Here is a 22,184-nt window from a genome sequence, read left to right on the forward strand (position 1 = left end):
CCTTTCAGTCACGGCAGATTTAGGAGGTTGGGGAGGGGTGGGGGCGGGGTTCCAACCCCCCCAATGCAGCAAAATTGGTTCAACAATTGCAAGAGTTTTCTGGTCAGAAATACAGGGTGGGGCAAAATGCATTTTGTTTTTATTGGGGTTTGAATTGTTAAGTGATAAATTCTCCATAATGGTTGAGGTAATGTAATGTAATGTAATGCATAAAACAAGTAAAAAAACACGCCGTCGTTTCTTCGGCAAAATCGAGTTTTCTGCACAGCCGCTACAGCGTATAATAATCAAGGCCACCGAAAATAGATCTATCTTTCGGTGGTCCCGGTATAATGCTGTATGAGCCGCGGCCCATGAAACTTTAACCACAGGCCGGTGGTGGCCTGGCCTATATCGTTGCCAGAAGCACGATTACGGCTAACTTTAACCGTAAATAAAATCAAAACTACTGAGGCCAGAGGGCTGCAATTTGGTTGTTTGATGATTGGAGGGTGGATGACCAACGTACCAATTTGCAGCCCTCTAGCCTCGGTAGTTTTTAAGACCTGAGGGCGGACAGAAAAAAGTGCGGACGGAAGACAAATCCGGCACAATAGTTTTCTTTAACAGAAAACTAATATCACTCACGAGGGAAATGGTATGCTTATAAAATTTATTTTTCATTATTTTTCAGTAGGTAAATTACATATACATATAATAATTATCAGCTGCGTAAAATTCATCATATATGTAAAGACAAATTGCCCACTGATTTATTTTTCTTAAGTATGTTCACTTATATATTTATCAAATGTCTCTCGTATGTATAAAATTTAGCTATAATTAGGACTTAGGTTCTGCGTCCTTGTTTTTTTTTCTTTAAGGTAATTGAAAATATTTCCAAATTTCCCCTTAGAAGCTAAAAATCAAATAAAAATTCCAAATAAAATTATAATTAACTGGAATAGAATACTTTTTAAATACAGCGTGATGTGCTATCTGTTATTTTTTGTAATAGTTCCTGACGAAGGAACAATTAGGTTTTATATGTATATGTGTATATACATATATATAATATATATATATGTGTATATATACATATGTATATATATATATATATATATATATATATATATATATATATATATATATATATATACATACAGACTTATGTTATATAATACTTAATCCCTTGTGACCTGTATAGAAGGCTAAATCAAGGTCAGCACTACGACCGTAATTCCATCACATTATTGCGCACGTTATTGATGTAATTTGACCAGTCAACCTATTATCTCTCTCTCTCTCTCTCTCTCTCTCTCTCTCTCTCTCTCTCTCTCTCTCTCTGTCTAAAGAAGTGAAATGCGGATGCCTTTGAGATGAAATATATATAAAAGAATTTTGATAATAAGAAATATGGCTTTATGCAAAACTGATAGAAGGGTGAATAGCTGGATGACTGTTTGCTGCGGTGGTCTGCGCATGCGGAAAGAACGGGAGATAACAGGTAGAAAAAAGTGTATAATTCGGCAGTGATGACAATATAACTTATTGCCATATTCTTACTTTATCTATAGAAAATATTTATGATATTAATAGCTTCACATCTCGCTGAAGACTCATGAACAATATATATATATATAATGCTTATATTTATAAAATATTTTTAATCAGTTTTCTCATTTCTGTAACCTTTCCATACAGATGAATTCTTCCAAAATAAATAAATGAGTAAATAGAATAACATGGCTGCTTTTTTTCGAGTGCAGAAAATTGCCCATGCCAACGGCCTACCCCACCCCCCAAAAAAAATTATGAATAAAAATATTGAATTCCCATTTCTGTACCGCCATTATTGAATTAACTCGACTGGTCCTGTGTCTATCCTATATCCATCCTTTCATCCATCCTATCCAATATCCTATATGATATCCATCTTATCCTGTATCCTATATCCATTCTTTATCCATCCTATATCCATTCTTTATTCATCCTTTCCTATATCCATCTTTTATCCATCCTATCCTATATCCTATATCCATCCTTCATCTATCCTTTATCCATGCTATATCCATTCTTTATCCATCCTATCCTATATCCATCCTTTATCCATCCTATCCTATATCCATTCTTTATTCGTCCTATCCTATATCCATCCTTTATACCATCCTATCCTGTATCATATATCTATCCTTTATCCATCCTACCATGTCTCCTATATCCTATATCCATTCTTTATCCATCCTATCTTGTCTCTTATATCCTATATCCATTCTTTATCCATCCTATCCTGTCTCTTATATCCTTCCTTTATCCATCCTATCCTATATCCATCTTTTATCCATCCTATCCTATATCCTATATCCATCCTTTATCCATCCTATCCTATCCCCCCAATCTTATCAATCAATCCTCCACACCCATCCCACCTCTTATCATCCTATCTCTCTACCTATTTCCAATTATCACTCTATTTATCGTCAGGATCTTTATTGCTCTCCTGATATAGAAAGAGGAGTCCTTATTACAAAGAGTCCTTCAGTATCCTTTAGGAAAGGATCTAGGATGGTGTCTCTGGCTGGATATCACAGGAGGGGTGCCCTTGACCAAAGGATGGAAGGAGACAGGGATTCTGTTCGCTTAAATTTTGAGGGTCCTGTTGCGACCTGGTTTAGGTGGGTGAATTAATATATATATATATGTAAAATTTATATACAAGTTACTGTATTTTTTAATAATTCTCATTTTTTTCTCTCTTTTACAGGTAATGTGCCAATGTAACTGTTTACTGTAATCGGGGCTTCAAGGTAGGTGCAGGTTACTGAATTCTGTAAATTCTATAAATTCTCTGTAGTTTGAATTTACTCTCCGTTTTATGTCAAGTCTGTAAATTCACTATAGTTTGAATTTACTGTCTGTATTCTGTAAATTCACTACAGATTGAATTTACTGTCCGCATTCTGTAAATTTCGTAAATTCACTATATTTATAATTCAGTGTACGTATTCTAATACAGCAGTCGTAGGTCTGTGAATTTGATCAATGAATTCAAATTGAATTCAAGGTTCGACCTTACTGAATTAGATTCTGTAATTCAGTATATTTGAAGTTTTTTATGTTATCGGTGAGTAGAATGAATGGTCTAATTCAAGTGATGTTTTGGTTTGGTTATAGTTCGATGAATTCAGTCATCAGTAGTCATTGTAAGTTGTGAATTAGGAATTATAATGCATAGGAATTATAATTCATTGCGTTTAGAGGTTTCAGTTTCACTGGGTGCTGGTGAATTCATTATATTTCGTGATTCAGTGAATTCAAGGTTCTGCTTCTGTGAATTATAGGTGTTGAATTCAGTGAGAATAATATTCAGCTTATTGAACTGACGGAAGAGAAGATGGCGATTATATTTGAAAACTGAAGAATTTTATTTTTTTTTTATTCCTAATTCATCATTTCGTTTTACGTGTTCTAATTCGTTGAATTAGAGTCGGAATGTGTTTTCTTTTGGCGTCGATGACCTTCGTTGTTGTGACGCCAAGTTTCTTAGCAAATAAAAACAGGTGTATTTGGTTATTCAATATTATTTAGTTTACTGCGGAATTTTAAGTATATATATGTATATATATATATATATATATATATATATATATATATATATATATATATATATATATATATATATATATATATATATATATATATATATACAGTACATGTGTGTATACACTTGTGTGTTATCATTTCCCATTTCCATTTCATTATCAAAGTTTTTCATAATCTTTCATAACAGAGCCATGACCTCTTTGTTACGCAGAATTAATCACATTTCCTTATTTGCAAGGAGGGACACAAAACTTCGTTTTAATTAAATGGAAGAATTCTCAGTCCCTCTAATTAATTAGACTTTTTGCCTTGGAATCTGCAGTGAATTATTTATTTGGTGTTTTTAATCTGATTGTTGAATTGAGAGACTTGAAGTCTCTCTCTCTCTCTCTCTCTCTCTCTCTCTCTCTCTCTCTCTCTCTCTCTCTCTCTCTCTCTCTCTCTCTCATACACAAACGCGCACACACATACACTGCCATATTTTTATCATGAATCTCTCTCTCTCTCTCTCTCTCTCTCTCTCTCTCTCTCTCTCTCTCTCTCTCTCTCTCTCTCTCTCTCTCATTTTTTATAATAAATCATTCTCTCTCTCTCTCTCTCTCTCTCTCTCTCTCTCTGCCTCATTTTAATAATCAATCATTTTCGTATATATATGCTCTCTCTCTCTCTCTCTCTCTCTCTCTCTCTCTCTCTCTCTCTCTCTCTCTCTCTCTCCAAGTATTTGTGAGGGTTAAGATTCCTTTAGAAGTGCTGCAACTATAAGTAAGATTTTTATTGAGTTATTTTTTCCATAATTTTGCAAAACGTCATATTAAGTACTTTGCATTTTCAAAGAAATTTTTAATTATTTTCTGCTGATATTAAAATTCCCATAGTATGAATAACGACAATAAGATCAATTTGCATTTAAAACCTGTTATTTTATCCCACCTTATCTTTAGTAAATTGGTAGAGTTCCCCCTTGAAGGCTAAAGAAAGAAAATGGTTATGGCTTCATAGAAAATGGGTCCAAAACATCTTATTTTCTCTGTCGATAATTTGTTATTATTATTATTATTATTATTATTATTATTATTATTATTATTATTATTATTATTATTATTATTGTAGTATGAAATCTTCACACATCAATACTTTTACTATTTATAATTAAACCCAAAAAGAGGCATTTGATTCTGATAATAATAATAATAATAATAGTAATTTTTGTATTTTACTATTTACAGTTAAACTCAAAAATAGGCATTTGTTCCAGGATAATAATAATAATAATAATAATAATAATAATAATAATAATAATAATAATAATAATAATAATAATAATAATAATAATATTTTATTTTACATATCTTATATAGTAGAGCTCAAATATATATATATATATATATATATATATATATATATATATATATATGTACATACACACACACATACAAACGTCCTCCTTCTTGTCAACATCTTATTTACTGCCCAGGGCATCAAAGGCCTGCTTGCTTCTTTCAGTCTCGGGAACTTCCTTCTGTTAATGGAAGCAATTTGCACCTTTTTGCTTTTTCCTCTTTGCTTCAAAGAGGAAACGATAAAAAAAGGCAATTTTTTAATAATGTCTCATTTGCCTTTTAGGTTTTTTCTTTAATTTTTTAGATTTGATGCTAATTTAAATCTTTTTTTTTTTCAACTCGTAAAAGCACTTGTGTTTTCAGACGTCTGTGAAATGGTAAGGTGGAGAGTGTGAACAGTGTGAAATTCAAGATGTTTTGAAGTCTCTCTCTCTCTCTCTCTCTCTCTCTCTCTCTCTCTCTCTCTCTCTCTCTCTCTCTCACTAAAGGTAATGATTCTATTCGTGCATCTTTTGACATTAAGCAATAATAACCAAGATTTCTCTCTCTCTCTCTCTCTCTCTCTCTCTCTCTCTCTCTCTCTCTCTCTCTCTCTCTCTCATATTTTCCCTTGAAGTTAGACTTTTTCTCATTGTAAGGCTTGTAATTCGACAAATTCTCTCTCTCTCTCTCTCTCTCTCTCTCTCTCTCTCTCTCTCTCTCTCTCTCTCTCTCTCTCTCTCTCTCTCTAATGACTTTTATCCCCAGCTTAGCATTAGACAAAATCTCTCTCTCTCTCTCTCTCTCTCTCTCTCTCTCTCTCTCTCTCTCTCTCTCTCTCTCTCTCTCTCTCTCTCTCTCTCTCTCTTCTATGAAGTTCGACTTTTATGACAAATTAGACGAGTCTTCTCTCTCTCTCTCTCTCTCTCTCTCTCTCTCTCTCTCTCTCTCTCTCTCTCTCGTGAAGTTCGACTTTTTTCCCCAGCTCAGGCTTCAGGATCAAATCACGCTCTGATTTCATCACGGAATTTTGTTTTTGTGATTTTTTTAGTTTTTTTTTTTTTAATTCCCTTTGTATTTCGCCTGAAATCCGATAGGTTCCTCTGGCGTCGCTTCGTGGAATGCTCTGCTCGATTGGAAATATTCTTCTCTTCTCCTCGGCGGGATTGTTCGTGATCGGGTTTCCCCCCACACCCCCCAACCCCCCTCTGAAGATGGGTTGGTTTGGTTTGTTCATTTGGGGAAGAGGGGGTGGGGTTTAGGGTTGAGTTGTGTAATAGATATTAGTTCGGTAGGGAGATTTAATGTCGACTGCTTTGGTTTAATAGCATGGTAATGTGCTAAGGTTCTGCAGTATATGTATGTATATATATGTATATATATATATATATATATATATATATATATATATGTGTGTGTGTGTGTGTGTGTGTGTATATATATATATATATATATATATATATATATATATATATATATATATATATATATATATATAATATAGTTAATTCAGTATATTTATGCTCACACACATACATATATACGCATATAAATCACATAACTGTTTTGTGGTCTCGAATATTAATATCGAAATTACTTTACCCTGGGAATAGATTATCCCTAACGGAATTATATATGTATATATATACATAAGTATAATTATATATATATATATATATATGTATTTATATATGCATATATACATATATATTTATATATACATATACATATATATATATATATATATATATATATATATATATATATATATATATATATATATATATATAAAGGTGCTATTGCCCCGGCAAGGATTCGAACCTGGTATCTCGAGGAGTTCATACAGAAGTATTAGTGGATTCATCTTCCATTTATCAGGATGCAGTTATAACACATTATTGAAATTATTTGTTATAACCGAGTTTAAGGAAGGCAGAATTTCTGAAAGAGCTTTTAACCTTTTTAACCTAACCTGGCAGCCAGTAACGCCCTGTTGTCTGCAGCCTCGAGAAGACTGGTCAAAGGACTCTTGACTTTGCAAGGAAAGCAAGCAAAAATATTTGTAGGTCCGATTTTCTGACCTAACCTGGCAGCCATGAAGTTTCGAAAGCTAGAAGATAGCACCTTGCAGCCTCAAACTCTACCAGCTAAGATCTTGTAGCCTTGGCATCTAGCAGTTAAAAGCTTCTGGCTTCAAAATCTGTCAGTATAGGCCTATTGACCACGAAAACTGATAGCAACGAACTTTGATCTCCGAAAGGTAGACGATCTTAGCTTGTAGCCCAAAATTCTTCTGGCAAAGAGCTAGCAGCCTTTAAATCTGATAGGCAAAGGCTTCTAGCCTCGAAATCTATCGGTATAGGCCTATTGACCACGAAAGCTGGCAGCAACTGCCTTTGACCCTGGAAAACTAGAAGACAAGAGCTAGCGGCCTCAAACTCTATTAGCGGAGAGCTAGCAGCCTTTGAATCTAATAGGCAAAGGCTTCTAGCCTCGAAATCTATCGGTATAGGCCTATTGACCTCGAAAGCTGTCAGCAACTAGAACTTAGACTTTTGCAGCCTCAAACTCTACTGGCGAAGATCTAAAAGGACTCTGACCTCCTGACCTCGAAAGCTTGAACGGTGAATGCTAAGGTATGTCGACTTCCACGCGGCCACCGAGAATTTGCATTAAGCTTCCGCTATTGATCCTCCAGGTACCGTTTCGTCCTCCTGCCGATCAATAGCCCTCGAGGAAGGTAGTGAAAGTTCGACGTTTGCCTTCGAAGGGAACGTTGGCATATGACTCCTTGGTGGTACATCATTCATGTGCATTCTTGACTAGCGAGCGGGTTTTCTTGTCAAACTCCGGTTTAGACCTATAAGTCACGTTTTATTGCTTCTTCTCTCTTATTTATTTTTGAAACTAGTTTCTGGAATTGGTGTTAGGTGGTTCTGCAGTCTGAAGGTATTGCTTTTTAAGTTGTTTTTTTTTTTGTGTCTAAAGCCTGTGGTCTTGTATTTTATGTTGTCTGAAACTGTTGAGAGTTTCTTTCAAATTGTTGCGGCTTCGTAACTGAGTCTAGTTCCTGAAGCTTTATCTTTGGTTTAGTTTTCTGTTACGAATGTCGTGTATTTTGTTTCCTGAAGCCTTGGAGTTTTCCCATTATAATTATTGGCTTAAAATACTAGTTTCAGAAAATATTTCTGTGGTATTATTTTCCAAAATTCAAGAATTTTTCCTTAATATTCCTGGTTCATAGTAATGGTTTCTGAAGCAATTTCTTAGTTCCAAAACTATAGACTTTTTTCGAGTATATTTTTTATTATAGTTTTAGTTTTGAAACAGTTTCTTTAGTTTCAAAACTACAGACTTTTTCCCAGCTACTTTGGTTCATATTTTTAGTCTCTGAAACAAATTCTTTAGTCCATTTTCTGAAACTAATGCTGTGAGATTTTTAAAGTTGAACAGTATACTTTTATAAACTTTTTTGATTTCCTTTTTGACCTGTGCTCCAATGACCCTGGGAGTTACGATTCCAGAGAACCCAATCAATCAATTGTAGGAAATAATAATAATAATAATAATAATAATAATAATAATAATAATACTAATTGCAGAGGAAACTAGGACCATTCGGCTGTCATGTCAGGAATAATGATTGCTATATATACATTACTTTCCTCGTAATACCTTGGTGGCTCTCTTATTGCCATATTGATTTATGTAGCTAAGGGAGACAGAGAGAGAGAGAGAATTATTTTTTCCAGAGAAATTCGTCTTCAAGAAACGTGAATAGTTCATTCATATTTGATTCTATAAATTGAACGTAGATCTGATTATAATGATTGTAATCAAAACTATGACATCATTGTTCTCAGGTTTACCTCCACTTTGCATTTTAAATGTTGTTCAGGAATATTAATGTCAATATTTAAAATTGTAAGATATTCTCCATTGATCTATTTTATTTTGTATAATTATTGCTTGGTTATTTATGGGTATTAAATGTGTTTGCTGATATATTTCTATTGATGTGATGTCTCTGCTTTGCAATTTTGGATAATAATAATAATAATAATAATAATAATAATAATAATAATAATAATAATAATAAGGTTCAGATTTTTACATAAGTTAGCACACGACCAATAATAATAATAATAATAATAATAATAATAATAATAATAATAATAATAATAACAGTACTTCCTGAACCGGCATCACGCACCTTCAATTTCACTACTCCTGCAACTTCAAACACGCAACTTCATCAAGAACTGTTGCCTGCTTGCTTGCTTGCGAACTTGTGTCATATTCGACACCAACAACAAGTTTCTGAAATATCCCAGCAGGCAAAGGACGCCTGCACTCAAATGGCTTATTATCAAAACCTGTTTTCGACGAAGATTGAAGTCATTTCAGGACCAGGAATTAGTTTTTGAATGGTTTTCAAACCAGAAATTAGTTATTGGATCTTTAAATAACAAAAAAATTAGTTTTTAATCTTTTATAACAAGAATTATTTATTAGGGTATTTCAGAACGATAATTTTTTTCAGGTCATTTAAGGCAAAACGACAAATTATTAAAGCTTTTAAACCAGAAATTAGTTATTGAATCTTTAAATATATAATAAAAAGATTAATTTTTTATTTTTTTATAACAAGAAATTAGTTATTAGATTATTTTAGAACAAGAAAATCAGTTAGATCATTCTAGAACAAGAAATTAGTAGGTGAATTATTTAAAAGAGGAAATTAATTATAATATAATTTTTTAACATTAGCTATTAGATCAGTCATAACAAGAAATTAGTTGTTAAATCAGTGAGAACAAGGATTAGTTTTAAATCAGTGTAAACAAGAAATTAGTTTTAAATCATTTGAAAAAGAAATAATTTATTCATTCATTTAAAGAAAATGTTTTTGATTTAATTCAAGAAATTAATTATTAAATCAACCCAATCAAGAAATTAGTTATTAAATCAACATAATCAAGAAATTAGTTATTAAATTAACTTAACAAGAAATTAGTTATTAAATCAATGTAAACAAGAAGTTATTTTTTAAATAATTTGAAAAAGAAAGAAGTTATCAATTCGTTTTAAAAAAAATGTTTTAATTTAAATTCAAATCATTCGAAAAAGAAATGATTCTTAATTCATTTAAAAAAGCTATTTTTAATCCAGTTCAAGAAATTAGTTGTTGAATCAATTAAAACGAGAAAAATACATCATTACACGAAAGAAACAATCTAACTTCAGCCATTTATCTCGGGAAAGACAACCTGCATTCTTTCGCCCAAAACGAGTTCAACCATTACGTTCATTATCCCTCTCTATAATCAATCTTTCCAGTCACCTGAAGTCTCCCTGGGAATTTCACTTTGGAGAATTTATCTCCAGGTGCTTTGAGGTTTTCCTCCTGTTACACCTTTCAAACCTTTTACTGCCAATTTCCGTTTCAGCGCTGAATGACCTCATAGGTTCCAGTGCTTGGCCTTTGGCCTAAATTCTATATTCAGTTCAGTTCAGTCCAAATCTTGTTAGAAGTTTGTTAATTTTATCTCAAGGGGTTTCGTGTGAGCTCCAAAATCCACTCTGGAGTGAATTGGATTTCTTTTGGGGAGTGGGGGGGGGGCGATTGTTTTGTTCAGTTAGGAGTTAGGTCATGGGAAAAGTTGAAGTTCATCTTTTTACTGATTTTTTCTTTGGCATTTTGTAATTTTTACTTCTTTATTTTGTTTGCATTTTGTCATTTTCTTACTGTTTTCTACGTTTTTTGGCATTTTGTTATTTTTTTTTTACTTTAAAATGTTTTTTTTTTCAATTTGTCATATTTTTACTTTAATTTTTTTCAATTTGTTATTCTTTTACTCTATTTTTTTTCAATTTGTAAGTTTTTTGCGTTAATTTTTTTCCAATTTGTAATTTTTTACTTCAAATTTTTTTTTTTAATTTGTAATTTTTTTACTTGGAAATTTTTTTAATTTGTAATTTTTTACTTGCAATTTTTTCGATTTGTAATTTTTTTACTTACATTTTTTTCAATTTGTAATATATTTACTTTAAATTTTGTTTTCAATTTGTAATTTTTTTACTACATTTTTTTCAATTTGTAAGTTTTTACTTAGAATTTTTTTTTTTTAATTTGTAACTTTTCACTTGAAATTTTTTCAATTTGTAATTTTTTTTACTTGAATTTTTTTTCAGTTTTTAATATTTTTACTTAGAATTTTTTTCCAATTTGTAATTTTTTCAATTTGTAATTTTCTTACTTAAATTTTTTTTCAGTTTGCATTTTTTTTACTTAAAATTTTTGTTTTCAATTTGTAATTTTTCAACGTATTTATTTTATTTTTCAAGCCAATTAAGGCACGTGGGGGAAAAATTTGGATTTGATCAAGTTTATAGATACAAGAGTTCAAAGTTATATAGAACATCTCTCCATTTAAGATGATTCTGTACCTTATTTGAACAAAACAGAATAAGTAGTACTTTGGTTACGTTAGGGTTAAATTCACTCCCTACTGGAATATATTCTTCGCTATTCTTCGTTTAAGAGGGCATTACAAACGGGAATAAAAGGAATATGGTTATGAAAGGTCACATAGCCAGCATGTGACCTGTGTAGCTGAGATAATTGAAAAGAATTTAAATTGCTCGTTTAATGTATATATATATATATATATATATATATATATATATATATATATATATATATATATATACATATACATATGTATGTAAGTGTGTATGTATATATGTATGTATGAGAGAGAGAGAGAGAGAGAGAGAGAGAGAGAGAGAGAGAGAGAGAGAGAGAGAGAGAGAGATCCCAGGCTCTTCATTCCAGAAATAAATCTAAATTGCTTTTTCTGACAACTTTAAAGAACCCGCTAAAGTTTTCGTAGTATATCCTTCCCGTGTCATAATTCGCCTCACTGGTTGCAAAGAGAGAGAGAGAGAGAGAGAGAGAGAGAGAGAGAGAGAGAGAGAGAGAGAGAGAGAGAGAGAGAGAGAGAGAGAGAGAGAGATTTTACTGTATTTTATGTCCTTGCTATTTTGAGGGAACTTTATTTCGTTCCCTCAGCTCATAAAACTAGATTCAGGGTCACAGAAATGATGTTTTCATAGACACGAGGTTCGGACATTGAGAGAGAGAGAGAGAGAGAGAGAGAGAGAGAGAGAGAGAGAGAGAAAATACCTACATCTTCATTTTGGGTCATAAAACTAAATAAATAAAAACCAAAAAATCTTCGACAGGAATCTAGCTGCGCATTTCTCTCTATAAATAGCAACCATCCCCCCCTCTCTCTCTCTCTCTCTCTCTCTCTCTCTCTCTCTCTCTCTCTCTCTCTCTCTCTCTCTCTCTCTCTCTCTCTCTCTCTCTCCCCCCAGGCAACCCTTAACCCATACCCCATGGCAGCCTACTTGAAAGGTTATCGCGTTCCCTCGTTTATCCAATATCCTCTCTCCTTATCCTCCTTATTATCCTTGGCCATCCTAGGCTTCCCGAATCCTACGATGCTGGAAGGTTACAGGGCTTGAGGAGAATCCTATTTACGTTGTAGGAGTTTTGCGTGATTTATGATTTTTTCTTTTTTTCTTAAGGAAAGGTATTTTGGCTTGTTATTGAGTGTGGATGTGGGCTGGCGGAGATGTATACATATACATGCATACATACATGCATATACACTCACATACATACACAGTATGTGTTAGTTTAATTGTATATGTATGGAGTCATCCTACGATAGATTGGCATTTTATGTATATATATATATATATAATAATTATATATATATATATATATATATATATATATATATATATATATATATATATATATAATAATTATATATATATATATATATATATATATGTGTGTGTGTGTGTGTGTATACATATATAATATATATGTATATATATATGTGTATATGTATGTGCATATATACATACACACACACACATATATATATTATATATATATATATATATATATATATATATATATATATATATATATATATATATATATATATATATATATATAATGGAATCCTCTCAATATAATTCATAAAGTAATTCCACGTGCTCAAACGCACCGCGTTCGTTCACAAAACCACAAGTTACGTCTCTCTCTCTCTCTCTCTCTCTCTCTCTCTCTCTCTCTCTCTCTCTCTCTCTCTCTCTCTCTACACACAATGAAATTGCCTCTGCTGCTCATTGCAATGCCTCACTCTTGACTTATCATGAATCTCTCTCTCTCTCTCTCTCTCTCTCTCTCTCTCTCTCTCTCTCTCTCTCTCTCTCTCTCTCTTAATTGCAAATGAAGCAGGCAGAGTACAGAGAGGAAGAGGAAGAGGAAAACAAGAGGAAATGAGAGAGCCAGCTCATAAATTCCCCCGGGACCTGACCACTAAACCTTTATGATCTAATTACAAGATCATCAATCTTCCGGACACCTCCGAATTGACCCCTCTCTCTCTCTCTCTCTCTCTCTCTCTCTCTCTCTCTCTCTCTCTCTCTCTCTCTCTCTCTCTCTCTCTCTCTCTCTCTCTCTCTCTCTCTTTAGTCTACGCTAGTGAGATTAACTTTCCCCCTCATTTCAATTCCTCACTTATGAATGGCCAATAACAGAGGGTCCCCTTAGGTGGTTCGTGCCGGCAGTGCACCTCGTGCGGTGCACTGTAGGCATTGCTTAAGGTTCTTTGTGGCATGCCTTCTATGGCCCCTTGCTGCTGCAACCCCTTTCGTTTCTTTTACTGGACCTCCTTTCATATTCTCTTTCTTCCATCTTACTTTCCTTAACCCTCTCCTAACAATTGATTCATAGAGCAACTGCTTTGAGGTTTTCCTCCTGTTACACCTTTCAAGCCTCCTACTCTCAATTTCCGTTTCAGCGCTGAATGACCTCATAGGTCCCAATGCTTGGCGTTTGGCCTTAATTATCATATTCATATTCAGAATAAGAGATTCAGTCGTAGTTTGTGCAAAGCTATGCAAAGATTTAAGCAGAGTTTGTGTAACGTCGTTCCAAATCGATTCCCGCTTGGTCCATATGGTGACACCCACTCGGCTTTCATTGGAAAACGTCAATTGCTTTTAGATGTAGAATTTAGACGAGGAAACGAGCAGATACAAGCAGGTGCAAGCAGATGCAGTTGACTGCTCAACTTCCGCCCAGCGCTGTTATAATGGAATTCGATTCAGTTTTTTTTTTTTTTTGCTGTGAGATTGTTTTTTGGAGTGGCCTTGTGGGGTGTGGGGATTGTGTTGGGTGTGAGATGGGGAGGGGGGGGGTGGAAAGGTGGGCTGTTGGCCGAGCATTGTAAATTGAAAAGGTTAAATGCTGTCTGGCTCTGTAGGCATAGTCTTCGCTTGTTCGTGGTGGATTTATTTTGAGAAATTTTGTTTTTAGAAGAATTCTTATTGTAGTTTTGATTTTACGTGTGTAAATATTTATTTTTATACACACATATATATATATATATGTATACATGTGTGTACTGTATATATATATAAACATATATAAATTATATATATATATATATATATATATATATATATATATATATATATATATATATATATATATATATATATATATGTACGTATAATTATATCAGACCAATTTATGAATAATAAGTAATACTAATTAGAACAATAACGACAGGAACCAAAATGATCGAACGTAAAAATAAAAGGCAGTAGGAATCTGGGCCGAAATTTAACAACAAAATATTGACACAAAAATGAAAGGAAATCAAAGATAAATCAGATTTAGAACAATTTTCCCACTCTTAAAAATGGACCATAACGATGCGGCCTTATTGTTTGGTGTTTCTTGGAAGAATCCTACAAGAGAATCCTACCTGAGAATCCTACCCGAGAATCCTACCCAGTGCAGGATACAGAGGAGTCCCCTTTAATCATTCTTAAGAAAACTACCCAGTTCCTAGCATCCTACAGGATGCAGACGGCAAAAGTCCTTTAGACATAATCAACGTCACCTGGCAGTAAGGATTCTGAGAAGGATTTTTTTTAGAAGACTTCTTTGTATAAACTTTGTATTATGTTGATTAATTACCTATTTTTCATTTGTTTTCATTTTTCTCCACAAACTGCTGTTGTTTTCCAAGACTTAAAAAAATAACTGAAATAAGAGTAAAAATATATAATTAGTAACTAAAGATAATATACGCATAATTAGCCACTAGGAACAATTGCTCCTTGGAACAACAGATTTTTTGTAGACATTTCTGTTGAACTGTTCATTTTTCTTATCTCTTAAAGCTATCAGATATTTTAAATAACTCTAGGTTTTTAGAAAATGTCCTTTTGTAAGCCTGTGCGTTGTGTTTGCGTGTTTGTGTGTATATGGAAGTTAAAAGTGCTCTTGTTTGTGTAATTATTCTAGTATCTGTGAACGTGGAAGCTTTGTGTATGTTGACTACTTAATTATGTATGCGTGGTTTGTGGTTTTTGTACGTGGTAGTACGTCCTTAGCTATAAAGGTTAAAAATTGTTTGTTTTAATGATTGTATGTGCATGGTTCTGCCTCTGTTTGTTTCTTTGTAGCTACGAAGGTCATAACTGTTTGTGGTTTGTTTCTTGTCGTATTTCTCCATCTATGAAAGTTGAAATTTGTTTATGCGAACTAATTAGATTACGTTTGTGTATGGTTTCTGAGTATATGTGTATATCTCTGCCTTTGAAAACTTGTGTATGTTGACTAAATTACATTGCGTTTGTGTACGGTTTCTGTCTCTGTTTGTGTCTGTTAGTGAAAGTCAAAACTTGTGCATATGACTGTGTTCTGTAGTGTAAATTGAAATCATATCCCTGTCTTTATGAAAAAGTGGAATGTTGTGTTTGTTTATGTTTTTGTCTGTTTGTGTTCGTGTATGTGTATCTGTTTGTGAGTTTGTAATGTGAAATGGAATAATGCCCATGTTTACTAATAATGATTACACCTTAGCCTGTTTGTGAAATGAAATAATTCCCACGCTGCCTAATAATGATTACATTTCATTTGCATAACTTTTGTGTACGCATGAAACAATATGTTGACTCATATGTTGTATGTGTGTTGGGGGGTTGGGGGCTTTGGGGGGAGGATCAGGACCCCCATTGTTAATCTGACCACCCTGTTTGTTCCGGACTGATTGTTCTGCGAAGTCTCACGGGAGGCAATTGGCGACAAATATTGTAGGCCTTCGGTCAACGGTTGGGTATGACAGGCTTCTTCGTTCGCTTTGTCAAAAACAGTGGCAGAAGTTAGAGCAATAATGCCTTGGGATTATTCTCTCTCTCTCTCTCTCTCTCTCTCTCTCTCTCTCTCTCTCTCTCTCTCTCTCTCTCTCTCTCTCTCTCTCTCTCTCTCTTTTCGTGTGACATTTTGATAACTTTCAAATCTGTCTTTTATTAAGTGAGTTTTATAATACATTGTGTTTTCCGTTCTCTCTCTCTCTCTCTCTCTCTCTCTCTCTCTCTCTCTCTCTCTCTCTCTCTCTCTCTCTCTCTCTCTCTCTCTTCTTATGACAGACATTTTGATAACTTTTTCAAATATCTCCTTGACAAGTTTTATAATACACTGCACTTTCCTCTCTCTCTCTCTCTCTCTCTTCGTATGACATTTCAATAACTTTTTTCAGATCTCTCCCTCGACAAGTTTTATAATACATCGCATTTTCCTCTCTCTCTCTCTCTCTCTCTCTCTCTCTCTCTCTCTCTCTCTCTCTCTCTCTCTCTCTCTCTCTCTCTCTCTCTCTCTCTGATGACTAAGGTTGGGTGTGTATCGATATAATCTGACGATTTTTTACCCCATAAACTTGTAGGCGTTTACAAATTATTCAAGAAGCAAGTGAAACATGGCTGTCCCGCCCCGTAGGGTTTTGTAAGATTAAATTTGCCGTCAATAATCACAGCACGCGCAGAATTCTCGTGTCAGTATCAACGCTCTTTGAGCTTGTATTTTTTGTGTTTATGTGTATGTGTATGCGTATGTGTGTGTGTATGTTTTTCTCCTCTAAAAAGGGTTGGTTTCAGAGAATAACATATGATTCTTTGGTGTTCACATTCTAAAAAAAATTATTTGTATCATGAGAGCGGAGTTCGAGGCCAGTTTAGTCATACGTTTTCCAACTAGAGACAGTTACTATCCATTCCATGGACCTGTCATGACCTGATAGTAGGATATTTTAGTACAAACTGAATTGGATAGGTCATTTTTATGACCTAGCATGACCTTCGAATTCAAGTCTGATGTAAATATGTAATCGAACTTTAAATAAGTGTGTTAGGGTTAAAAGATAAAAATATCCTAGAATAGGTCAGTTTTGTGACCTGTTACGGCCCGACAGTAGAATATTTGAGTTCAAAATGAACTGATTGCAATGTAATGTTTGTGCTATGTTATGAAATGGCTGGTTTATTTCAGTATCTGTCGCAGAACAATTTAATATTAACGAGGTCAGTTTGCCGTAAACAAACGCAGTGATTCTGGATGTTATATTTGATGGGATAATTCTTGTTAATTGTTCGGTCTATCTATTTATCTATGTATTCAATATTGTCTTAGCCAAGAGGTTATTTGTCTTAAAACAACTTTTTCATTGTTTTGTGGATTTGATGTTAACGCTTCATACAATCCTTTTGTCAATTATTCTATCTATCTATCTATCTATCTATCTATCTATCTATCTATCTATCTATCTATCTATCTATCTATCTATCTATCTATTCAGTGCTGTCTTAATTAAGAGGTTATTTGTCTCATAACAACTTTTACATTGTTTTGTCGATTTAATGTTGTAATAACACTTATTACAACCCTTTTTGCTTGAATGGCGACAAAATTTGAAATCATTAGTTCCATTCCCCCACCGTGGCGTGATTGTTATTGTCTCTTTGTTTTGCTTTTGCAAGCAGTTCATTACATCTCTCCAGCAATTGGACTCTTAATGGCCTGCAAAGATGGGGTGCCAATTGTCCGGGCACGGTGCCCACTTTTGATTTGATGATACCAAGGGCATCTCTTTTCAGTTTCACACTGCCACCTGTGGTGTCATATTTTCACGGCCTCTCCTTTCACGAATGTTGAAATTTCAGGTGATGTTTATTATTATTATTATTATTATTATTATTATTATTATTATTATTATTATTATTATTATTATTATTAGGAAGATGAACACTACTCATATGTAACAAGACCACAGGAGGTATTGGCTTGAAATTTAAACATTATTATTATTATTATTATTATTATTATTATTATTATTATTATTATTATTATTGTTATTATTATTATTATTACCTGAGGTTCAAGCTTTTCTTCTTCTTCTTCTTCTTCTTCTTCTTCTTCTTCTTCTTCTTCTTCTTCTTCTTCTTCTTCTTCTTATTATTATTATTATTATTATTATTATTATTATTATTATTATTATTATTATTATTATTCAGAAGATGAAACCTATTCATATGGAACAAGCCCACCAAAGGGGCCACTGACTGGAAATTCAAGCTCTTATTATTATTATTATTATATTATTATTATTATTATTATTATTATTATTATTATTATTATTATTATTATTATTACTCAGAAGATTGAACCCTACTCATATGGAACAAGCCCACCTCAGTAACCATGAACTAGAAGGTGTAAATCTTATGATATCTGTTAACCCCCTATCTCCTTCACACTCTTTGTTTTACCCCCTAACTCCCCTCCTAACCCCACCCCACCCCACCCCCACCCCACCCCAAATGAACAAGCTTAAAAAAAAAGATAAAAGTCCTTGGCAAATGAGTTACTCGGCAACCACGCTTCTTCTTCTTCTTCTTCTTCTTCTTCTTCTCTCTGGCTTCCTAACTTGTTCCGATTTCGGCCACTACGCGGCGCTGGCCCCGCTCCGGGCCAGAAGGTTTGTAGCCGTTGGCGCGAACGGACGTTCACGTGGTTGCGCTCGCTGGTTGCACTCGAGAAACTCCGCGGTCCTTGGCTTTCCAAAAGAAAATAAGAAATAACCCCTGTCTCCTCGGGGTTTTATATATAGATAAATGGAAATGTAAAGAGTTCGTACAGTTTTTTTTTTTTGCGGAAGGGTGGATGCTTGTTTATGAGATTTTGCCGATGTCTACCTTTTTGGATTTTTACTAAAAAAAAAAAACCTTCTGGAGATGATTGGATGATAAACGGCTTCAGTTTTGACGGGAATTTGACCTAGAAAGGTAAGAGGGACTTTGAAGTTTTTTTTTTTACAAGTTTATGTAAGTAGTTGCACCTTAAACAGGTGCGTGGTTATATTGAATTTATATTATATTGTTTTATTTAGAACTGAAACTTCGATGAGAGTCGTTTATCACCACAGAAAAAAAAGACGTTGGATTTTACGAAAATTTTATTGATTACTTTTGATATCGAAAATTTTTAGTTTTTTTAAATGTCCGCGGAAACGTACGAGTTATTTTTTTTTTATTTGTATGATATACGCAATGAAAATACGACGGCATATACTGATGAATATATCTGTTTTATATTATATATATATATATATATATATATATATATATATATATATATATATATATATATATATATATATATATATATATATATTTAGCTATCTATTTATCTATTTATCTATCTCTCTATATAGCTATATATCTATCTACTGTTTTTTTTTATTCTGTATGTATGCATACTCAACCTTTTTTTATTTGAGTAAACAAACATTGTATACACACACATATACATTATATGTATGTGTGTGTGTTTGTGTATATAATTGTATATAAATTGTGTGTATATAATTATAAATATATATATGTGTATATATATATATACATAAATACACATACATACATACACACACAACTTGGTACAACTCTGTGTACATATGTGTACCGTGTGTGTATGTGTGTATGTACACGTACACTGCCACACTGAAGTGTTACGAGGGGGGAGACTCTTACTACTGATAATAAGGTCTGTCGAAAGTTCATTGTATTGATTATATCCTCAGTTCGAGCGAAATTCTTTTCCTCTCTCTCTCTCTCTCTCTCTCTCTCTCTCTCTCTCTCTCTCTCTCTCTCTCTCTCTCTCTCTCTCTCTCTCTCTCTCTAGCTTGCCAAAGGAAATTTTTGTATTATTATTATTATTATTATTATTATTATTATTATTATTATTATTATTATTATTATTATTATTATTATTATTGCTTGTATATAAAAAAAAGGTAGCACAAATTTCTTTTAATGGTTCCTCTCTGAACAACAACAACAATAATAATAATAATAATTATAATAATTATAATAATAATAATAATAATAATAATAATAATAATAATAATATTATTATTATTATTTATTATTATTATTATTATTATTATTATTATTATTATTATTATTATTACTTGACTTGTGTAGAAATATGTAGGCTATATAAAAAAAAATTAGACTTCACTCATTAGGCCTTTCTCAATTATTATTATAAATATAATAATGATAGTTATTATTATTATTATTATTATTATTATTAATATTATTATTATTATTATTATGTAGGTATAACTAACAGAAAGAAATATTTCATTAATATGATTATTAGAATTGTGTCATTTTAAAAGCTCAGTCATAGAAAAGGTATATTATTATTATTATTATTATTATTATTATTATTATTATTATTATTATTATTATTATTATTATTATCATCATACATTTACTCCTTAGGAAATCATACCATCCGAAAAAAAATGTAGATACAAAACGAGAACCTTTTTAAATATGCCTCACTTCACACTCTCACACTGACACGTGTTTGCTCTGTGATGTCGCGAGAGAGTGTTTATGTACATGTTTGTTTTATGTTTGTATTTCGTGCATGTCTTTTTGTGTGCATACTGACTCGTGTTTGTGTTGTTTTGACACGTGTGTGTTTGTTTGTTTGTTTCATTTCCGCGTGTTTGTTTCGGGGGGGTGTTTACACGTGTTTGTGTGGTATTGACACGTGTCTGCTTGTTTAATTGTAAGTGGTTGCGTTCGGTTATACATATCTGCGTGTTTGTTTATATGAAGATGTATAATTTTGTTTGCGTGTTTATGTTATATTTCTGACTACGTGTTTATGTATTCGTGATGCTGCGTGTTTATTCACACGCGTTATAGCATTTAGCAACCGATTTGCTTGCGTGTTTGTTTATATTTCGTTCATGTGTATTTACACGTGTTTGCATTTCATTTACACAAGTTTGCATCGTCATATACACGTGTTTGCATTTGATTCACCCATGTTTGCTTTATTTTCACATGTTTGCATCGTCATATACACGTGTTTGCATTTGATTCACCCATGTTTCCATTATTTTCACATGTTTGCATGGCCATATACACGTGTTTGTTTCTCTGAATTGTAATAAGAATAAACATGTCACAGATCCGAGAGTTAGGTCTACATGTTTTTGAAATACAGACTTTACATTAAATATTTTATTTGAAAAAAATGAATGAATGAGAGGTTTGGAATTATTCAATATATATTCATGGGGTGAATGAATAGTTTGTATAACATACTGATGCAGAAATTAAATTCATTTGAAATTATTTACAGTCAGTAAATCCTTTGCATTGCCGCTTGTGACGCCAGGCAATAGAAGCCAATTATTTATTCAGTTCTCGTTAGTTTTCTGAAAAGAAAACTATTGTGCCGGCTTTGTCTGTCCGTTCGCACTTTTTCTGTCCGCCCTCAGATCTTAAAAACTGCTGAGGCTAGAGAGCTTCAATTTGGTATGTTTGATGATTGGATGGTGGATGAGCAACCTACCAATTTGCAGCCCTCTAGCCTCGGTAGTTTTTAAAGATCTGAGGGCGGACAGAAAAAAGTGCGGACGGACAGACAAAGCCGGCACAATAGTTTTCTTTTACAGAAAACTAAAGCAAGCAAACTGTAATGAATTTCGTCATATAAATATTTCACCCAAAATTTTTAGGTTTGCAAACATGAACAAGTGTTGAAGTGTTTTCCTTAAAAATACTACCTTTGAGAAACATTAGGGAATATTAATTTTACTGTCAGTAAATAGAGTCATTAAAACTTTAAATATATCTGAATTATTAACCACTCTGCATTTAAATAATGAACTTACCAACTGTCCTTTAAGAATTTGGACGCTAGAATCTATGGAGAATATTTCCATAATCTTAAAAGTCACAGGAGGGTATTTTTCATTGGAAATATTTCCGTTGGCTGCAATATCAGAAAATATCCGATATAGGCAATTTTGGAACTTCAGG

General features: G+C 32.9%; 1 protein-coding gene across 18 annotated transcripts in view; it reads left to right on the plus strand.

Annotated features, from left to right (window-relative positions):
• SLO2 (slowpoke 2) overlaps positions 1-22,184 on the plus strand; it is a 559,700-nt gene that overhangs the window by 145,271 nt on the left and 392,245 nt on the right. Inside the window, exon 1 of one of the 18 annotated variants that reach the window (XM_067089846.1) lies at positions 18,827-19,121. The exons of 15 other annotated variants lie outside the window; for them this stretch is intronic. The gene's annotated coding sequence lies outside the window, so the exon portion shown is untranslated. Of the gene's footprint in view, positions 1-18,826; positions 19,122-22,184 lie in introns of those variants that run through there. 2 more of the 18 variants (XM_067089850.1, XM_067089849.1) reach the window with 2 other exon arrangements.

The sequence above is a fragment of the Macrobrachium rosenbergii genome, chromosome 46, assembly GCF_040412425.1.
Source record: "Macrobrachium rosenbergii isolate ZJJX-2024 chromosome 46, ASM4041242v1, whole genome shotgun sequence".
NCBI classification, from domain to species: domain Eukaryota; kingdom Metazoa; phylum Arthropoda; class Malacostraca; order Decapoda; family Palaemonidae; genus Macrobrachium; species Macrobrachium rosenbergii.